This window comes from Trichoplusia ni, chromosome 1 (genome assembly GCF_003590095.1).
Source record: "Trichoplusia ni isolate ovarian cell line Hi5 chromosome 1, tn1, whole genome shotgun sequence".
Classification (NCBI taxonomy): domain Eukaryota; kingdom Metazoa; phylum Arthropoda; class Insecta; order Lepidoptera; family Noctuidae; genus Trichoplusia; species Trichoplusia ni.
The window spans coordinates 3,854,874-3,874,031 of NC_039478.1; positions in this window are offsets into that span (position 1 = coordinate 3,854,874).

Consider the following 19,158-nt stretch of genomic DNA (forward strand, 5'->3'; position numbering starts at 1 on the left):
AAAGAAGGACGATTTACTGCTATGAAAATCACGTGCAGTCGGCGCCGCGATGCCTAAGTAATATCGATCGTACTCACGTTCGGCACTTAGAGAGCAAACTGCGCGCATCAAATATGTTTTCCGTAATAAATTCTTAAACATGGTTATTATATTCAAATTATTCATTTCGAGACCTTCATTTTGATACCAAACATGACTATGATATCACAACATATAATTCGTTTCAAAGTATATAATTTATTTTATTCCGCTTCTTTGCTTTAAGGCAGTTATCACAGTTGTGGTTAATAAAAAAAAAGAATAAAAAAAGTAATGACACGAATGCATTAATATAAAAATTGATATTGTTTATGTCATTAATCATAAGAATTTCCGAAAACCTTTCACGGATACCTTGAACTTGATAAAATATAGTTAACTCCTTGCACTTCTCGGTCCCTAGTATTAAACTTGAGGATTGCTTCGGGATCCGACGCCCGTTCAAATGCAGCCAGCTTGCCGCATAGTCAAAGAGCGCTCCATATGAAAAATTTATCGCCAATCGGTTCCTATGATTAGCTGTTTGTTCCATAGAATTTATTGTTACATTAAGAAAGTGTAGAGGAGTATAGATTAATGTATAGAAATTGATAATTGATAATTTAGTCATGCCCCGCGTTGGGCGCCAAAATAACTAAAATTCGGCTGAACAGAATACGTCCATTATGTTTGAAGTTTCGGTCACTCCCTATTAAATTAAATGAACTATGGCGCAATACAAATAGAAAGAATAAAAATATATACGCTTATTTCAATACTTATTTCGTAGCTCAAAGTATAATAAAAATATTACATAGTTTTTAAAATGAAAATGTTCACTGAAATCTTGAATATGCCTTGCACTTAACGCATATTTTATTTGCTGATTCATAATAATTACGTATGGGATTGATTCAAGGCGCTCTTTGCCTATGCAGCGAGCTGGCGGCGGTGACCGGGCCTCGGATCTCGTCACAATTTCGATTTGCAATACTAGGGAAGCAGAAGCGAAAGAGAATTACATGCATTATCAACAACGGCGTTGATACCAGTTCATGCCGTATCTGAAACGTATAACCTAAGCCTTCAACTATAAGGTCTCGTTTTGCATGCAAACTTTCAGAACTTTAACCGTTTGATCACTAGCTTCATTCAACATTTTCATCAATGAATGGGCCTCTATGAAGGTTTTTCGCAAATTTCTCGTGATTAATGACATAAAAGCTTGAAACGGTAACACAAAAACACATCATAATTTCACCATCCATGAGTATGATACATTTTCCATGAAAACACGGCTGTATCAACAGTGTTATTATGAATCGAAACAAAGCCAGCTTCACAGGAGGCATGGCCGAGCTTCACACAGTTCTTGGACTTGTTTCGCGCTCTCAACTTTGTCAAAATAGAACAAGTATTTGTGTTACTGAAAAATGAGGAAAATAAATTTAATATTTGTAGATTTGTAAGATCATCATGGGATATCAGGTCGGAAATCACATTTTCGAATGTAATTAAATTGAGATAATTTTTATTTCGCACCTAAATAAAATAATTAAAATATATGCAGAGTTTTTTCAAGAATAAAGGAGTATTTGCGTCGAACATAATAATATCAACTGACTTTGAATAGTTGAATGACAGTGTGGTGACCTAAGCATCGGGTGGGACAGCTACGTCACCGCGGTGCGTGAGCGAGACCGCACTAGTGCGTCGTCGCGCTCACGCTCGAGTGGAAACTACTGTCTCAGCAGTTGGTTGTCATTCGGAAAAAATAACAGTAATGTCATCTTAGCTAGCATTTGTGTTACTGAAAAATGAGGAAAATAAATTTAATATTTGTAGATTTGTAAGATCATCATGGGATATCAGGTCGGAAATCACATTTTCGAATGTAATTAAATTGAGATAATTTTTATTTCGCACCTAAATAAAATAATTAAAATATATGCAGAGTTTTTTCAAGAATAAAGGAGTATTTGCGTCGAACATAATAATATCAACTGACTTTGAATAGTTGAATGACAGTGTAGTGACCTAAGCATCGGGTGGGACAGCTACGTCACCGCGGTGCGTGAGCGAGACCGCACTAGTGCGTCGTCGCGCTCACGCTCGAGTGGAAACTACTGTCTCAGCAGTTGGTTGTCATTCGGAAAAAATAACAGTAATGTCATCTTAGCTAGCAACCGCCGAGTTTTTCCTGCTATGATTTTGAATAAACTTTTTTAATTCTGTATTATTACTTTGCCTCCTCACAAACCACGATCGGTAGTTTATCTGTCATCAGCAAATTCATATTATGTTTATGGGTATAACTATTAAATCACCTGGTGAAACACTCCAAGCCCTACTCGGCGACCGAACGTAAGCGTCACCCGCCGTACGTCAGTCAGTTGAATGTGTCAGCAGGGACTGCACGTCGCTGAGTGCAAAATATTCAAAACCAACGTATTGCAGGGGTAAACGCAACAAAACTCACTTACATTATGTTCAATATATTATAATACACCGATTTTAAGTCATATCATAACTATTTTATGTCATAAATCCTGAAATATTTACAAATTCCTATCCTGAAGTCTAAAAACGTGGTTTTCTACTCGTCGGTCTAAGACTAAAGAGCCAATCAGTTGCTAGCAAAAATGAACCTAAGTCTGAATAGTCTTAGGGTTCACTATAGTAATAATAATTGAACTTTACTTGCAACGGTACTATCAGATTTGAACCTCTTCTTGCGTTATGGGTTCCTAGTACTAGTTTTCGGCATTCTACTGAATTTCGATCTACTCAAAAGGCCAACGTGGTCATCATGGATTGTTTACCATTTTACGGACTTTTTCCTTAAAATATTTACAAAAGTAATGTTAATTGCATGATGGAGTGATTAAAACGTCTTTTATTTGCTCAGGCCCCATTGTTTTTTTTTTGCCAAATCATTAGAAATAAAGGACGAGTAGGAGACGATAACTTTGTCATAAAAACATGCTTTGATAAGCTTCGTACCATTTCCTTCACAAGCATCAAGTCTTTTTACTTTCTTGTTCTCTTAGTGACAGAATATAGGCTTATCGATTGGAACTCGACGCGTTTATGTTGGTGACAATAATCAATATCGTTGCATGTCTATACAGCAGAAGGTGAAAGGAATTCAAAAGCTTGTTACCTCTTCATATCCTCTTCTGCCTTTGTTTTTGCTTATCTCTTGCGTAATATATGTTCTATTCTGCGGTTACTACTTTGCAAATGAGAGATGAATGAATATCCAGGATAGGATATCAGAGTGCAAGACACTAAATTATAAATAAAAAATATTTTGTTCGATCTCTAGTAATAGCAATATCATTTGATATAGTAAGGAATGCATTTCATGTATGTAAAAAACGTCACTAAACCTAATAGAAGAAAACTAAATTTTGAATGTAGGTACTTCAGCTACTTTAGTTTTTTTTAATAACTAGCCATAAATCAGAAATCGTTACGTCTGTAGCGATAAAATAGCACTTTCTGAAGGCTGGAGGGTGAAACGGGCTTAGGAACTAGATTTAGGTCGACGCAGTCACTCACAAAGCTGGCTTTTTTTGATTCATAAATAACTGTGTTGATACATCCGTGTCACTCTAAAAACTGGCCCATACTTGTGACTGTCACGGTTCAAGTTTATGTTATTATTTTCATTTTTTATGTCATTAATCATAACAATTTTGCGAAAACCTTTCACTTATACCCAATTAATGATCCATACTTTGGAAAAGCCAATGATAGAACAGTTAAAGTGTTACAATTTTGCACACAAAAGGACTAGACTTTAAAGCTTTGACGTTTGACTATATTTACCAAACCAGCATGTAGCGGTTCTTGTGCTCTTGATAAAATATAGTTAACTCCTTGCACTTCTCGGTCTCTAGTATTAAACTCGAGGATTGCTCCGGGATCCGACGCCCGTCCACATGCTGCCGGCTTGACGCATAGTCAAAGAGCGCGCCGTGAAGAAAATTTATCGTCAATCGGTTCATATGAGTAGCCGTTTGTTCCAGGGGTACGGATAGAGAGTGTAGTTACATAATAGAAGTTCGTGTATGGCAATTTGCTAATTTAAATATTTAGTCAAGCCCCGCGTTGGGCGCCAAAAACTTAAATTTGGCTAATCTCTTTGGTCGATCCTTTTAACGATAAATGAATAATGGCTAGAAAGATGACCACAATGAAAAAATACACGTCAATTTCATTACTTCTTTCTTTGTTTCGTAGGTCTGAATATTTATAAAAAAAATGTCACATAGTTTACAAAAAGAGAATGTGTAATGAGATCTTAAATAAATACTCTCATAACTAATGATGCCCTAATCACTAGCTCCTATTAATCTTAGCAACTATTTCAGGCTTCCGAACAGCTTGCTAGCATATTATCATATGCTAGCTGTTGCCCGCGACTTCGTCCCCGTGGTTAGAAGATATAAGTTAATATTTCTACCTACCCTGTTTTTTTCACATTTTTCATTATGTCTTCGCCCCTTTTAGTCGCAGCGTTAAAGTTTATAGCCTAAAGGCTTCCTCGATAAATGGTCTATTCAACACAAAAAGATTTTTTCAACTTGGACCAGTTGTTCCTGAGATTAGCGCGTTAAACAAACAATCAACTCTTCAGCTTTAAATATTAGTATAGATATCAAATCATTATTGAGTACATAGTATTAGTTCAACTAAGGATATACGAGGAATGCTTCGCAAGCTAGACTGAGCGCTACACTGATACAAATTAAAATTGTCGTAGTGATGTCGTGTTTGGTATCAAAATAAAGGTCTTGGTCTGAAACAGGCAAATGTTACTAAATCCATTAGTTATTATAAAAAGAAGGACGATTTACTGCTATGAAAATCACGTGCTGTCGGCGCCGCGATGACCGAGTAATATCGATCGTACTCACGTTCGGTACTTAGAGAGCAAACTGCGCGCATCGAATATGTTTTCCGCAATAAATTCTCAAACATTGTTATTATATTCAAATTATTCATTTCGAGACCTTCATTTTGATACCAAACATGACTATGACACTATCACAACATATAATTCGTTTCAAAGTATATAATTTATTTTATTCCGCTTCTTTGCTTCAAGGCAGTTATCACAGTTGTGGTTAATAAAAAAAAGAATGAAAAAAAGTAATGACACGAATGCATTAATATAAAAATGTACTCTTTCGTTGGCGAAAAGCCAACCAAACCCTGGTACTGATGCGATGCACTCTCGGGCTGGTTGCCAGATAAGTTCAGTCGAGTTGATAATATCCGACTGATGTGGGCTAGGCCACGCCTCATGTTTTAATTATTATGTAGGGTTCCATTCGATTTGACTTACCCAAATGTGACTTTACCAGAATGCAGAAAGGGTAGCGGAGGATTTATCAATGCCATGTGTGTAAGATAATGTTCTTGTAAAGTATTTGTTTTTACTCTGGCTTTAAATTTGTGGTAATTCAGAAGTCGGGTTTCCACAATTCACGCGAATTGAAATATCGAGAAAGCTTTCGATCTGCGCGGTGATCCCACGTGAGCGTCGTTCACCGTACGTCAGTCAGTTGAATGTGTCAGCAGGGACTGCACGTCGCTAAGTGCAAAATTTTCAAAACCAACGTATAGCTAGGGTGTCCGCACCAAAAATCACTTACATTATGTTCGATATAGTGTAATACACCGATTTTAAGTCATATCATAACTATTTTATGTCATAAACCCTGATATATTTACAATTTCCTATCCTGAAGTCTCAAAACGTGGTTTTCGACTCGTCGGTCTAGGACTAAACAGCCAGCCAGTTGCTAGCAAAAATGAACTTTAGTCTTACTAGTCTTAGGGTTCACTGTAATAAAATAATTGAACTGTACTTGCAACGCTATTATCAGATTTGAACCTCTTCTTGCGTTATGGGTTCCTAGTACTAGATTTCGGCGTTTTCTGAATTTCGATCTACTCAAAAGGCCACGTGGACATTTTTATTGTTTACCGTTTGACGACGGACATTCGTAAATTACATGATAGAAGATTCACATGATTACGTTAATAACAACTAGCTAATCCTTTTAAACTTGCCCTGTCCTACTGAAAAATTAAATTAATAGAACAGCTCATCGACTTCAGCATAATAAATACATTAGGTTATTGGTGATACTTGAATTTGGTTTGAAGATGGATTACAAAGAGATAAACAATAAAATGAAAGAATCAGGTATCAGGCAAAATCATAATGACTTGCCCAGTGGTGCGATGATTAAAACGTCTTTTATTTGCTCAGTCCCCATTGCTTTTTTTGTAATGAGAAACAAATGACGAGTTAAGAAATGATAAGTTTGTCATAAAAACTTGATTTACTTAGCTTCGTATATGTAGGCTTATTGATTGGAACTCGACGCGCTTATGCTGGTGACAATAATCAATATCGTTGCTTGTCTATACAGCAGAAAGTGAAAGGAATTCAAAAGCTTGTAACCTCTTCATATCCTCTTCTACCCTTGTACTTGCTTATCTGTTGCGTAATATATGTTCGTTTCTGCGGTTACTACTTTGTAAAATGAGTGGATGACCACGTGGACGAAGTCGCGAGCAACAGCAGGTAAAGAATATTTTGTTCAATCTTGAGTAATAAAAATAACATAGGATAGTAAGGAATGCATTTCATTTATCTAAAACAACGTCACGAAACCTAATAGAAAAACAAATTTGATGAACGGACTTCAGCTACTTCTTGTTTTTTTTTTTATTAACTAGCCATAAATCAGAACAGCATGTAGCGGTTCTTGTGCTCTTGATAAAGTAAAGTTCTCGGTCCCTAGTATTAAACTCGAGGATTTCTTCGAGATCCGACGCCCGTTCACACGCAGCCAGCTTGACGCATAGTCAAAGAGCGCTCCGTATGGAAAATTTATCGTCAATCGGTTCATATGAAAAGGTGTTTGTTCCATAGAATTTATTTTGGTACAGTTAGAAAGTGTAGAGGAGTATAGATTAATGTATTGAAATTGTTCATAGATAATTTACTCATGCCCCGCGTTGGGTTCCAGAATTACTAAAATTCGGCTGAACAGAGTACTTGCATGATTTTGAAGTTTCGGTACTCCCATTTGAAAACAAAATGAATAGTACAAAAGATAGAATAAAAAAATAAACGCTTATTTCGTAGGTCAAAATATGATAACAATATCACATAGTTTAAATGAGAATGTGTACTGAAATCGTAAATAAATGCTCTCATAATTAATGATGCCCTAGTCACTAGCTACTATTAATAGCAACTATTTCAGGCTACCGGAAAGCTTGCTAGCTGTGTAGGGTACTGTGAACACGTTAACGATGTGTGTGTGAGATGCACTCCTCTCTCAATGTCACGTTATCTCTTCATGCCTATGCACTCCTTGTTTCAAAGCATTTTGTGGGGTGGGGGTGTGGTATCGAGGTTGTTGCACGCCAGCTAACAAAACCAGTTAAAACTAGTCATCATGACCTTGTAGCCAATGACCTGCAAGCTTCTGCAAAATATAGTTTAAATACGAGTATTTATTCAACTTTTATTTTGAAAACTTACGGTAGTATCTAAATATAAAAAACACAACCATTTAATTAAACATCAAATCAAAATAATAACCATTACCTATTTAAATATTCCTCATTTAACTTCTTTCAAATACGGGAGACAGTTTATGTTAAAGACAATTCATATTAAACAAAAAGTTACATTGAAGCTCATTAAAATAGTCAGTGTCAGCAACCTCTTCTTGCGTTATGGACTCCTACCACTAGATTATGGCGTTTTTCTGAATTTCAATCTACTCAAAAGGCCCACGCGGTCTCACGTTATTTGTTTATTTACCTTTTGACGGACTTCCTCAAAAAAACAGCTTCGTCGACTTCAGCGTAATCATTAAACATTAGTTAATTAGTGATACTTGTATTTGGTTTCAAGATGGATTACGATGAAAAAAAAGAACGTGTGGTCCTCGGAGACTGCCGCGGCAAAGCTATTGCATAGCATTTTTATCAACTTTTGCAATAATAATTATGTATTTAATTTATTTACGCATTTTTTTTTATATTAGAAAACTCACATTTTCTCAACGCAATTCGTGGTGTATTGTATCTTATGAGATGAATAAAACGTTTTGAAATTAATTTGATGACATTTCAACTTTTCAGTTTAAACCCGCGTTATAAACAAGAACAACGGCAATACGAAAACAACATTTGTAAGTTGAAATTTTATCATTTTATTAAATTCGTGAGGACTAATAATTTTTGCCGATGATTTACGTATTTGTTTTTACTCTAACTTTAAATTTGTGGTAACTCAGAAGTCGAGTTTTCACAATACACGCGAATTCAAATATCGGAATAGTTTTCGACCTGCGCAGTGAACGCACGTGAGCGTTGTCCGCCGTACGTCAGTCAATTGAATGCAACAGCAGGGGATGCACGTCGCTGAGTGCAAAATATTCAAAACCAACGTATTGCAAGGATAGACGCAACAAAATTTACTTACACTATGTACAATATACTGTAATACACCAATGTTAAGTCATGTCATAACTATTTTATGTCATAAATCCTGAAATATTTACAAATTCCTACCCTTAAGTCTAAAAACGTGGTTTTCTACCCGTCATTCTAGGATTGAAGAGCCAACTAGTTGCTAGCAAAAATGAATCTTAGTCTGCACAGTCTTAGGGTCTACTATAGTAAAATAATTGAACTGTACTTGCAACGGTACTATCAGATTTGAACCTCTTCTTGCGCTATGGGTTCCTAGTACTAGATTTCGGCGTTCTACTGAATTTCGATCTATTCAGGCCACGTGGTCATTGATTATTTACCGTTTTACGGACTTTTTTTTCCTTCAAACATTTACAAAAGTATTGTAAATTACATGATGGAAGTTGCATATTAATGCCAACAATTATTAATCTATTAACAACAAACTAATCGGTTTAAACTTGCCCAGTGGTGCGATGATTAAAACGTCTTTTTTTGCTCAGATTGCTTTTTTTTCTAAATCATAAGAAACAAAGGATGAGTAGGAAACGATAAGTTTGTCATAAACTCATGATTTGCTTAGCTTCGTAATATTTCCTTCACCAGCATCAGTTTTTTAACATTCTTGTTCTCTTAGTGACAGAATGTAGGCTTCTCGATTGGAGTTCGACGCCCTTAAGTCGTTTACAATAATCAATATTGTTGCATGTCTATACAGCAGAAAGTGTAAGGAATTCAAAAGCTTGTAACCTCTTCATATCCTCTTCTGCCCTTGTACTTGCTTATCTGTTGCGTAATATATGTTTGTTTCTGCGGTTACCGTTCTGAAAATGAGAGATGATCGAATATCAAGGATAGCATTTAAAAATTATATTAAATTAATTAGCAATTATAGCAATTATAAATAAAAAATATTTTGTTCGATCTCTAGTAATAGCAATATCACGGTTCAAGTTCATGTATAATTTTCATTTTTTATGTCATTAATCGTAAGAATTTCCGAAATCCTTTCACGGATACCTTGAACTTGATAACATATAGTTAACTCCTTGCACTTCTCGGTCCCTAGTATTAAACTTGAGGATTGCTTCGGGATCCGACGCCCCGACAGCTAGACGCATAGTCAAAGAGCGCTCCGTATGGAAAATTTATCGCCAATCGGTCCCTATGATTAGCTGTTTGTTCCGTAGAATTTATTGTTACATTAAAAAAGTGTAGAGGATCATAGATTAATGTATAGAAATTGTTAATTGATAATTTAGTCATGCCCCGCGTTGGGCGCCAAAATATCTAAAATTCGGCTGAACAGAATACGTTCATTATGTTTGAAGTTTCGGTCACTCCCTATTAAAAACAAATGAACAATGGCGCAAATAGAAAGAATAAAAAAATATACGCCTTTTCAATACTTATTTCGTAAAAAATATAATTATAAATTAAAAATATAATTATTCAATATAATTATAATTATAAATTCGTTTAAATGAGAATGTTCACTGAAATCTTGAATGAATGCTCTCATAATTAGTGATGCCCTAGTCACTAGCTACTATTAATAGCAACTATATAAGGCTACCGGAAAGCTTGCTAGCTGTGAAGGGTACTGTGAACACGTTAATGATGTATGTGTGAGATGCACTCCTCTCTAAATGTCACGTTATCTCTTCATGCCTATGCACTCCTTGTTTCATAGCATTTTCGGCGCAAGTGCAAGCCTGAGCCTCGTGCTGACGAAGTTGCAAAACCAGTAAAAACTGTTCTCCGTGACCTTGTTGCCAATATCCTGCAAGCTTCTAACAAAATATAGTTTAAATACGAGTATTTACTAAACTTTATTTTGAAAACGTTAGGTAGTATATAAATACTAGCCGTTGCCCGCGACTTCGTCCAGTTAAGTTTTATACCCACCCTGTTTTTTTCACATTTTGCATTATATCTTCGCTCCTATTAGTCGCATCGTTAAAGTTTATAGCCTAAAAGCCTTCCTCGATGAATGGTCTATTCAACACAAAAAGATTTTTTCAATTTGGACCAGTTGTTCCTGAGATAAGCGCGTTCAAACAAACAAACAAATTCTTCGTAAAGATCTCAAATCATTATTGAGTAAAAGAAAGAAAGAAAGAAAATAACTTTTATTACGTGCTTGTGACCCAGAAATACATAAGGACGAATTGTACAAAAGTGAGACATTAAGGTAAGAATATGCGTCGCAAACACGCATTTATTAGTTCAACTAAGGATATACGAGGAATGCTTTGCAAGCTAGACTGAGCGCTACACGGATAAAAATTAAAATTGTCGTAGTGATGTCGTGTTTGGTATCAAAATAAAGGTCTTGATTCGAAATAGTCAAATATAATGAAATAAATTGGAATAATAAGAAGGAGGAGGAATTACTTCCATGAAAATTGCGCGTAGTAGGCGCCGCGACGTCCGTGTAATATCGATCGTACTCACGGGCGGTTCTTTTGGAGCAAGCTGCGCGCATCGAGTACATTTTTTGAAATTAATTTTCTAAAAATGTTTTCAATTTTCATATCATTCAAATCAAGATCTTCATTTTGATACCAAACATGTCTCACCATGTGTTTGTTTCAAGGTATTTATTAATTTAATTCCGCATCTTTACTTAAGCTCAAAAGTAAAATGAGAACCTTTCGTATTAGAGTCAATAGTATTACGCATGCCCTAGCCCCAATCAATAGCATATAATCAACTCGACATGTTAGAAAACTAATCTGGCAACCAGCCCAAGAGTGCATCGCATCAATACTACTTAGGGTCGCATGAAGCAAAGGAAGGACCAATCATTGAAAATATTACCCCCATTCGACTAATAACTCTTACCGAAACTAATAAGGTAGAAATAACTGTTTAATATTTAAACCTTCATGCTGACACCAAAAAAGAGCATTGTGAATTATTTTTTTAGTGAAGGCAAAGAAAAAGTATGGAACCAACGCCTACATCAGACAAATAACTTGTTATAACTAAAAGTACAATTGATTCGTCCATTCTGTGTTCATAGATCTTTTTACTGATTTTACACTCACATTTATTCTAAGCAATTGTCAAGAAAATTCTATCAAAGAGGATTAATTGGCAAATATCGTTCTATACTTAAGTATTTACATGTATAATATCAAATCATTGTAGAGAAGTTACATTTATTTGCTTAACTTTTTAAATATGAGGAACGCTTTGCAAGTTGGACAGAGCGCTACACTGTTACATATTAAAATTGTCGTAGTGTTGTCGTGTTTGGTATCAAAATAAAGGTCTTGGTCTGAAACAGTCAAATGTTACTAAATCCATTAGTTATTATAAAAAGAAGGACGATTTACTGCTATGAAAATCACGTGCTGTCGGCGCCGCGATGCCCAAGTAATATCGATCGTACTCACGTTCGGTACTTAGAGAGCAAACTGCGCGCATCGAATATGTTTTCCGCAATAAATTCTCAAACATTGTTATTATATTCAAATTATTCATTTCGAGACCTTCATTTTGATACCAAACATGACTATGACACTATCACAACATATAATTCGTTTCAAAGTATATAATTTATTTTATTCCGCTTCTTTGCTTCAAGGCAGTTATCACAGTTGTGGTTAATAAAAAAAAAAGAATAAAAAAAGGTAAGGACACGAGTGCATTAATATAAAAAATGATATTATGACTTGGGCTGTGCTCTTTCGTCGGCGAAAAACCGACCAAATCCTTGGCTACATGTGACCCTGGTACTGATGCGATGCACTCTCGGGCTGGTTGCCAGATAAGTTCAGTCGAGTTGATAATATCCGACTGATGTGGGCTAGGACACGCCTCATGTTTTAATTATAATGTAGGGTTCCATTCTATTTGACTTACCCAGATCAATACATTCTTTTAATACCAAATACTTTTCCCTTGAACCCGTGCTAATGAAAAGCTTTGTGTAACTTGCAAAACGTTATTCATGTTGGCTCAAGGATTTTACAAAAGAATAAAATTGGTTGCCTTAAACAACGATTAATATTTTTGGTCTAAAATAACGCTCACTTTGGAATACGTTTTTACATAATGGTATAAAGCTTTATCAAAATAATTATAAGCGTTACTAGTATTTATCTTTGTACTAAGTTGTCCTTCACATCGTTTAATTACAGGAAATATCTTAGGAGACATCAGTTTTGTAACGTGAATCCGTACCAAAATACTTCATATTACATAAGCTACTGTATCTCTATCGACGTTTGACGTAACATATATATTTATTAGTTGCTTAAAGCCCCACGTGGTGCGCCAAAACACATTTTTTTTCAATTTTAATTGCCATGAATAAAAAAAATGCAGAAAATATATTTATTTACTAGGGCTTTTTAAAAACTTGACGTATGAAATGAATTGAAAGATAGAAACTATTTTATAAATGTCTGGTTTTATATGGACCTCGCACTAAACGCATAATTTGTCTGCATCTCTTGAGAATCGCGTATAGGATTTAATTCAAGGCGCTCTTTGCCTATACAGCGAGCTGGCGGCGGTGACCGGGCTTCGGATCTCGTCACAATTTCGATTTGCAATACTAGGGAAGCAGAAACGAAAGAGAGTTACATGCATTATCAACAACAGCGTTAATACCACTTCATGCCGTATCTGAAACGTATAACCTAAGCCTTCCACGATAAGGTCTCGTTTTGCATGCAAACTTTCAGAACTTTAACCGTTTGATCACTAGCTTCATTCAACATTTGCATCAAAGTATGGGCGTCTATGAAGGTTTTTTGCAAATTGCTCGTTATTAATGACATAAAACCTTGAAACGGTAACACAAAAACACATCATAATTTCACCATCCTTGAGTATGGTCCATTTTCCATGAAGATACGGCAGTATCAACAGTGTTATTATGAATCAAACAAAGCCGGCTTCACAGGAGGCGTGGCCGAGCTTCACACAGTTCTTGGACTTGTTTCGCGCTCTCAACTTCGTCAAAATAGAACAAGTATTTGTGTACCTGAAAAATGAGGTAAATAAATTTAATATTTGTTGATTTGTAAGATCGTCATAGGATATCAGGTCGGAAATCACATTTTCGAATGTAATTAAATTGAGATAATTTTTATTTCGCACCTAAATAAAATAATGAAAATATATGCAGATTTTTTTCAAGAATAAAGGAGTATTTGCGTCGAACATAATAATATCAACTGACTTTGATACACTTGAATGACAGTGTAGTGACCTAAGCATCCGGTGGGAGAACTACGTCACCTCGGTGCGTGAGCGAGACCGCACTAGTGTGGCGTCGCGCTCACGCTCGAGTGGCAACTACTGTCTCAGCAGTTGGTTGTCATTCGGGAAAAATAACAGTAATGGCATCTTAGCTAGCAACCGCCGAGTTTTTCCTGCTATGGTTTTGAATAAACTTTTTTATTCCGTTTTATTACTTTACCTCCTCTCAAACTCTTCATTGGCAATGTCTACAATAGCAACGTTTTCAACGCTCTGTTTTCTCCGTTTTGTTTGTACCTTGAGCAAATCATTTTCAGCCGAAGACACACCAAGACTCAAACATACAAAATGTTGGAACTCAGAGTGGTTGTAACCGGCTACTGAAAAATCGATTAATGGATTCGGCAGCCTGTAATGTTATTATTCAATATAAATACTATTATTAATACTTATATAATACACTCACAAAAGTAGACTTCAAAGCTTTGACGTTTTGGTTATACTTTACCAAACCTGCATATGTAGTGATACTTGTGCTTTTGATAAAATACAGTTAACTCCATGCACTTCTCGATCCCTAGTATTAAATTCGAGGATTGCTTCGGGATTCGACGCCCGTCCACATGCTACCAGCTTGACGCATAGTCAAAGAGCGCTCCGTATGGAAAATTTATCGTGAAGTGGTCCATATGAGTAGCTGTTTATTCCATAGAATTTATTGTGGTACAGTTAAAAAGTGTAGTGGAGTATACAGTAATAGAGTCATGTATAGAAATTGTTTATAGATTATTTAGTCATGCCCCGCGTTGGGCGTCAAATGAACAAAAATTCAGCTGAACAGAAATACGTGCATTATTTTTGAAGTTTCGGTCACTTTTTTTAATAAATGAATAGTGCTGCAAGAAATGGAATAAAAAATAAATGTCTATTTCTATACTTATTTCGTAGGACAAAATATAAGAAAAATATCACATAGCTTAAAAAAGAATGTTCACTGAAATCTTAAATAAATGCTCTCATAATTGATGATGTCCTAGTCACTAGCTACTATTAATAGCAACTATTTCAGGCTACCGGAAAGCTTGATAGCTGTGTAGGGTACTGTGAACACGTTAAAGATGTATGTGTGAGATGCACTCCTCTCTCAATGTCCCGTTATCTCTTCATGCCTATGCACTCCTTGTTTCAGAACATTTTCGGCGCATGTGCAAGCCTGAGCCTCGTGCTGATGAGGTTGCAAAACCAGTAAAAACTATTCACCGTGACCTTGTTGCCAATATCCTGCAAGCTTCTAACAAAATATAGTTTCAATACGAGTATTTACTAAACTTTATTTTGAAAACTTAAGGAAGTCTAGTTATTATTTATATCTACCCTTTTTATTTCAAATTTTTCATTATATCTTCGCTCATATTAATCGCAGCGTTAAAGTTTATAGCCAAGCCTTCCTCGATGAATGGTCTATTCAACACAAAAAGATAGTAGGTAGTTCCTGAGATTAGCGCGTCCAAACAAACAAACACACTCTTCAGCTCTATATATTAGTATAGATATCAAATCATTATTGAGTACATTTATTACTAAGGAAATACGAGGAATGCTTTGCAAGCTAGACTGAGTGCTACACTGATACAAATTAAAATTGTCGTAGTGATGTCGTGTTTGGTATCAAAATAAAGGTCTTGATCTGAAATAGTCAAATGTAACGAAATAAATTAGAATAATAAGAAGGAGGAGGAATTACTTCCATGAAAATCGCGCGCAGTAGGCGACGCGACGTCCGTGTAATATTGATCGTACTCACGGGCGGTTCTATTTTAGCAAACTGCGCGCATCGAGTACATTTTTTGTAATTAATTCTCGAAAAATGTTTTCAATATTCAAATCAAGGCCTTCATTTTGATACCAAACATGACTATTATGTCTCACCGTCATCCAATCTCTTATAACTAAAATACAATTGATTCGTCCATTCTGTGTTCATAGATATTTTTACTGATTTTACACTCACATTTATTCTAAGCAATTGTTAAGAAAATTCTATCACAGAGGATTAATTGGCAAATATCGTTCTATACTTAAGAATTTACATGCATAATATCAAATCATTGTAGAGAAGTTACATTTATTTGCTTAACTTTTTAAATATGAGGAACGCTTTGCAAGTTGGACAGAGCGCTACACTGTTACATATTAAAATTGTCGTAGTGTTGTCGTGTTTGGTATCAAAATAAAGGTCTTGATCTGACACAGTCAAATGTTACTAGATCCATTAGTTATTATAAAAAGAAGGACGATTTACTGCTATGAAAATCACGTGCAGTCGGCGCCGCGATGCCCAAGTAATATCGATCGTACTCACGTTCGGCACTTAGAGAGCAAACTGCGCGCATCAAATATGTTTTCCGTAATAAATTCTTAAACATGGTTATTATATTCAAATTATTCATTTCGAGACCTTCATTTTGATACCAAACATGACTATGATATCACAACATATAATTCGTTTCAAAGTATATAATTTATTTTATTCCGCTTCTTTGCTTTAAGGCAGTTATCACAGTTGTGGTTAATAAGTTAATGCATTAATATAAAAATTGATATTGTTTATGTCATTAATCATAAGAATTTCCGAAAACCTTTCACGGATACCTTGAACTTGATAACATATAGTTAACTCCTTGCACTTCTCGGTCCCTAGTATTAAACTTGAGGATTGCTTCGGGATCCGACGCCCGTTCAAATGCAGCCAGCTTGCCGCATAGTCAAAGAGCGCTCCATATGAAAAATTTATCGCCAATCGGTTCCTATGATTAGCTGTTTGTTCCATAGAATTTATTGTTACATTAAGAAAGTGTAGAGGAGTATAGATTAATGTATAGAAATTGATAATTGATAATTTAGTCATGCCCCGCGTTGGGCGCCAAAATAACTAAAATTCGGCTGAACAGAATACGTCCATTATGTTTGAAGTTTCGGTCACTCCCTATTAAATTAAATGAACTATGGCGCAATACAAATAGAAAGAATAAAAATATATACGCTTATTTCAATACTTATTTCGTAGCTCAAAGTATACTAAAAATATTACATTGTTTTTAAAATGAAAATGTTCACTGAAATCTTGAATATGCCTTGCACTTAACGCATATTTTATTTGCTGATTCATAATAATTACGTATGGGATTGATTCAAGGCGCTCTTTGCCTATGCAGCGAGCTGGCGGCGGTGACCGGGCCTCGGATCTCGTCACAATTTCGATTTGCAATACTAGGGAAGCAGAAGCGAAAGAGAATTACATGCATTATCAACAACGGCGTTGATACCAGTTCATGCCGTATCTGAAACGTATAACCTAAGCCTTCAACTATAAGGTCTCGTTTTGCATGCAAACTTTCAGAACTTTAACCGTTTGATCACTAGCTTCATTCAACATTTTCATCAATGAATGGGCCTCTATGAAGGTTTTTCGCAAATTTCTCGTGATTAATGACATAAAAGCTTGAAACGGTAACACAAAAACACATCATAATTTCACCATCCATGAGTATGATACATTTTCCATGAAAACACGGCTGTATCAACAGTGTTATTATGAATCGAAACAAAGCCAGCTTCACAGGAGGCATGGCCGAGCTTCACACAGTTCTTGGACTTGTTTCGCGCTCTCAACTTCGTCAAAATAGAACAAGTATTTGTGTTACTGAAAAATGAGGAACATAAATTTAATATTTGTAAGATCATCATAGGATATCAGGTCGGATATCACATTTTCGAATGTAATTAAATTGAGATCATTTTTATTTCGCACCTAAATAAAATAATTAAAATATATGCAGAGTTTTTTCAAGAATAAAGGAGTATTTGCGTCGAACATAATAATATCAACTGATTTTGAATAGTTGAATGACAGTGTAGTGACCTAAGCATCGGGTGGGACAGCTACGTCACCGCGGTGCGTGAGCGAGACCGCACTAGTGCGTCGTCGCGCTCACGCTCGAGTGGAAACTACTGTCTCAGCAGTTGGTTGTCATTCGGGAAAAATAACAGTAATGTCATCTTAGCTAGCAACCGCCGAGTTTTTCCTGCTATGATTTTGAATAAATTTTTTTAATTCTGTATTATTACTTTGCCTCCTCACAAACCACGATCGGTAGTTTATCTGTCATCAGCAAATTCATATTATGTTTATGGGTATAACTATTAAATCACCTGGTGAAACACTCCAAGCCCTACTCGGCGACCGAACGTAAGCGTCACCCGCCGTACGTCAGTCAGTTGAATGTGTCAGCAGGGACTGCACGTCGCTGAGTGCAAAATATTCAAAACCAACGTATTGCAGGGGTAAACGCAACAAAACTCACTTACATTATGTTCAATATATTATAATACACCAATTTTAAGTCATATCATAACTATTTTATGTCATAAATCCTGAAATATTTACAAATTCCTATCCTGAAGTCTAAAAACGTGGTTTTCTACTCGTCGGTCTAAGACTAAAGAGCCAATCAGTTGCTAGCAAAAATGAACCTTAGTCTTAATAGTCTTAGCGTTTACTATAATAAAATTATTGAACTGTACTTGCAACGGTACTATCAGATTTGAACCTCTTCTTGCGTTATGGGTTCCTAGTACTAGTTTTCGGCATTCTACTGAATTTCGATCTCAAAAGGCCACGTGGACATTGTTGACCTTTTGACGGACTTCCTCCTCCACGTGGTCATAGATTGTTTACCATTTTACGGACTTTTTCCTTAAAATATTTACAAAAGTAATGTAAATTGCATGATGGAGTGATTAAAACGTGTTTTATTTGCTCAGGCCCCATTGCTTTTTTTTTGCAAAATCATTAGAAATGAAGGACGAGTAGGAAACGATAACTTTGTCATAAAAACATGCTTTGATAAGCTTCGTACCATTTCCTTCACAAGCATCAAGTCTTTTTACTTTCTTGTTCTCTTACTGACAGAATATAGGCTTATCGATTGGAACTCGACGCGTTTATGTTGGTGACAATAATCAATATCGTTGCATGTCTATACAGCAGAAGGTGAAAGGAATTCAAAAGCTTATTACCTCTTCATATCCTCTTCTGCCTTTGTTTTTGCTTATCTTTTGCGTAATATATGTTCTTTTCTGCGGTTACTACTTTGCAAATGAGAGATGAATGAATATCCAGGATAGGATATCAGAGTGCAAGACACTAAATTATAAATAAAAAATATTTTGTTCGATCTTAAGTAATAGCAATATCATTTGACATAGTAAGAAATGCATTTCATGTATGTAAAAAACGTCACTAAACCTAATAGAAGAAAACTAAATTTTGAATGTAGGTACTTCAGCTACTTTAGTTTTTTTTAATAACTAGCCATAAATCAGAAATCGTTACGTCTGTAG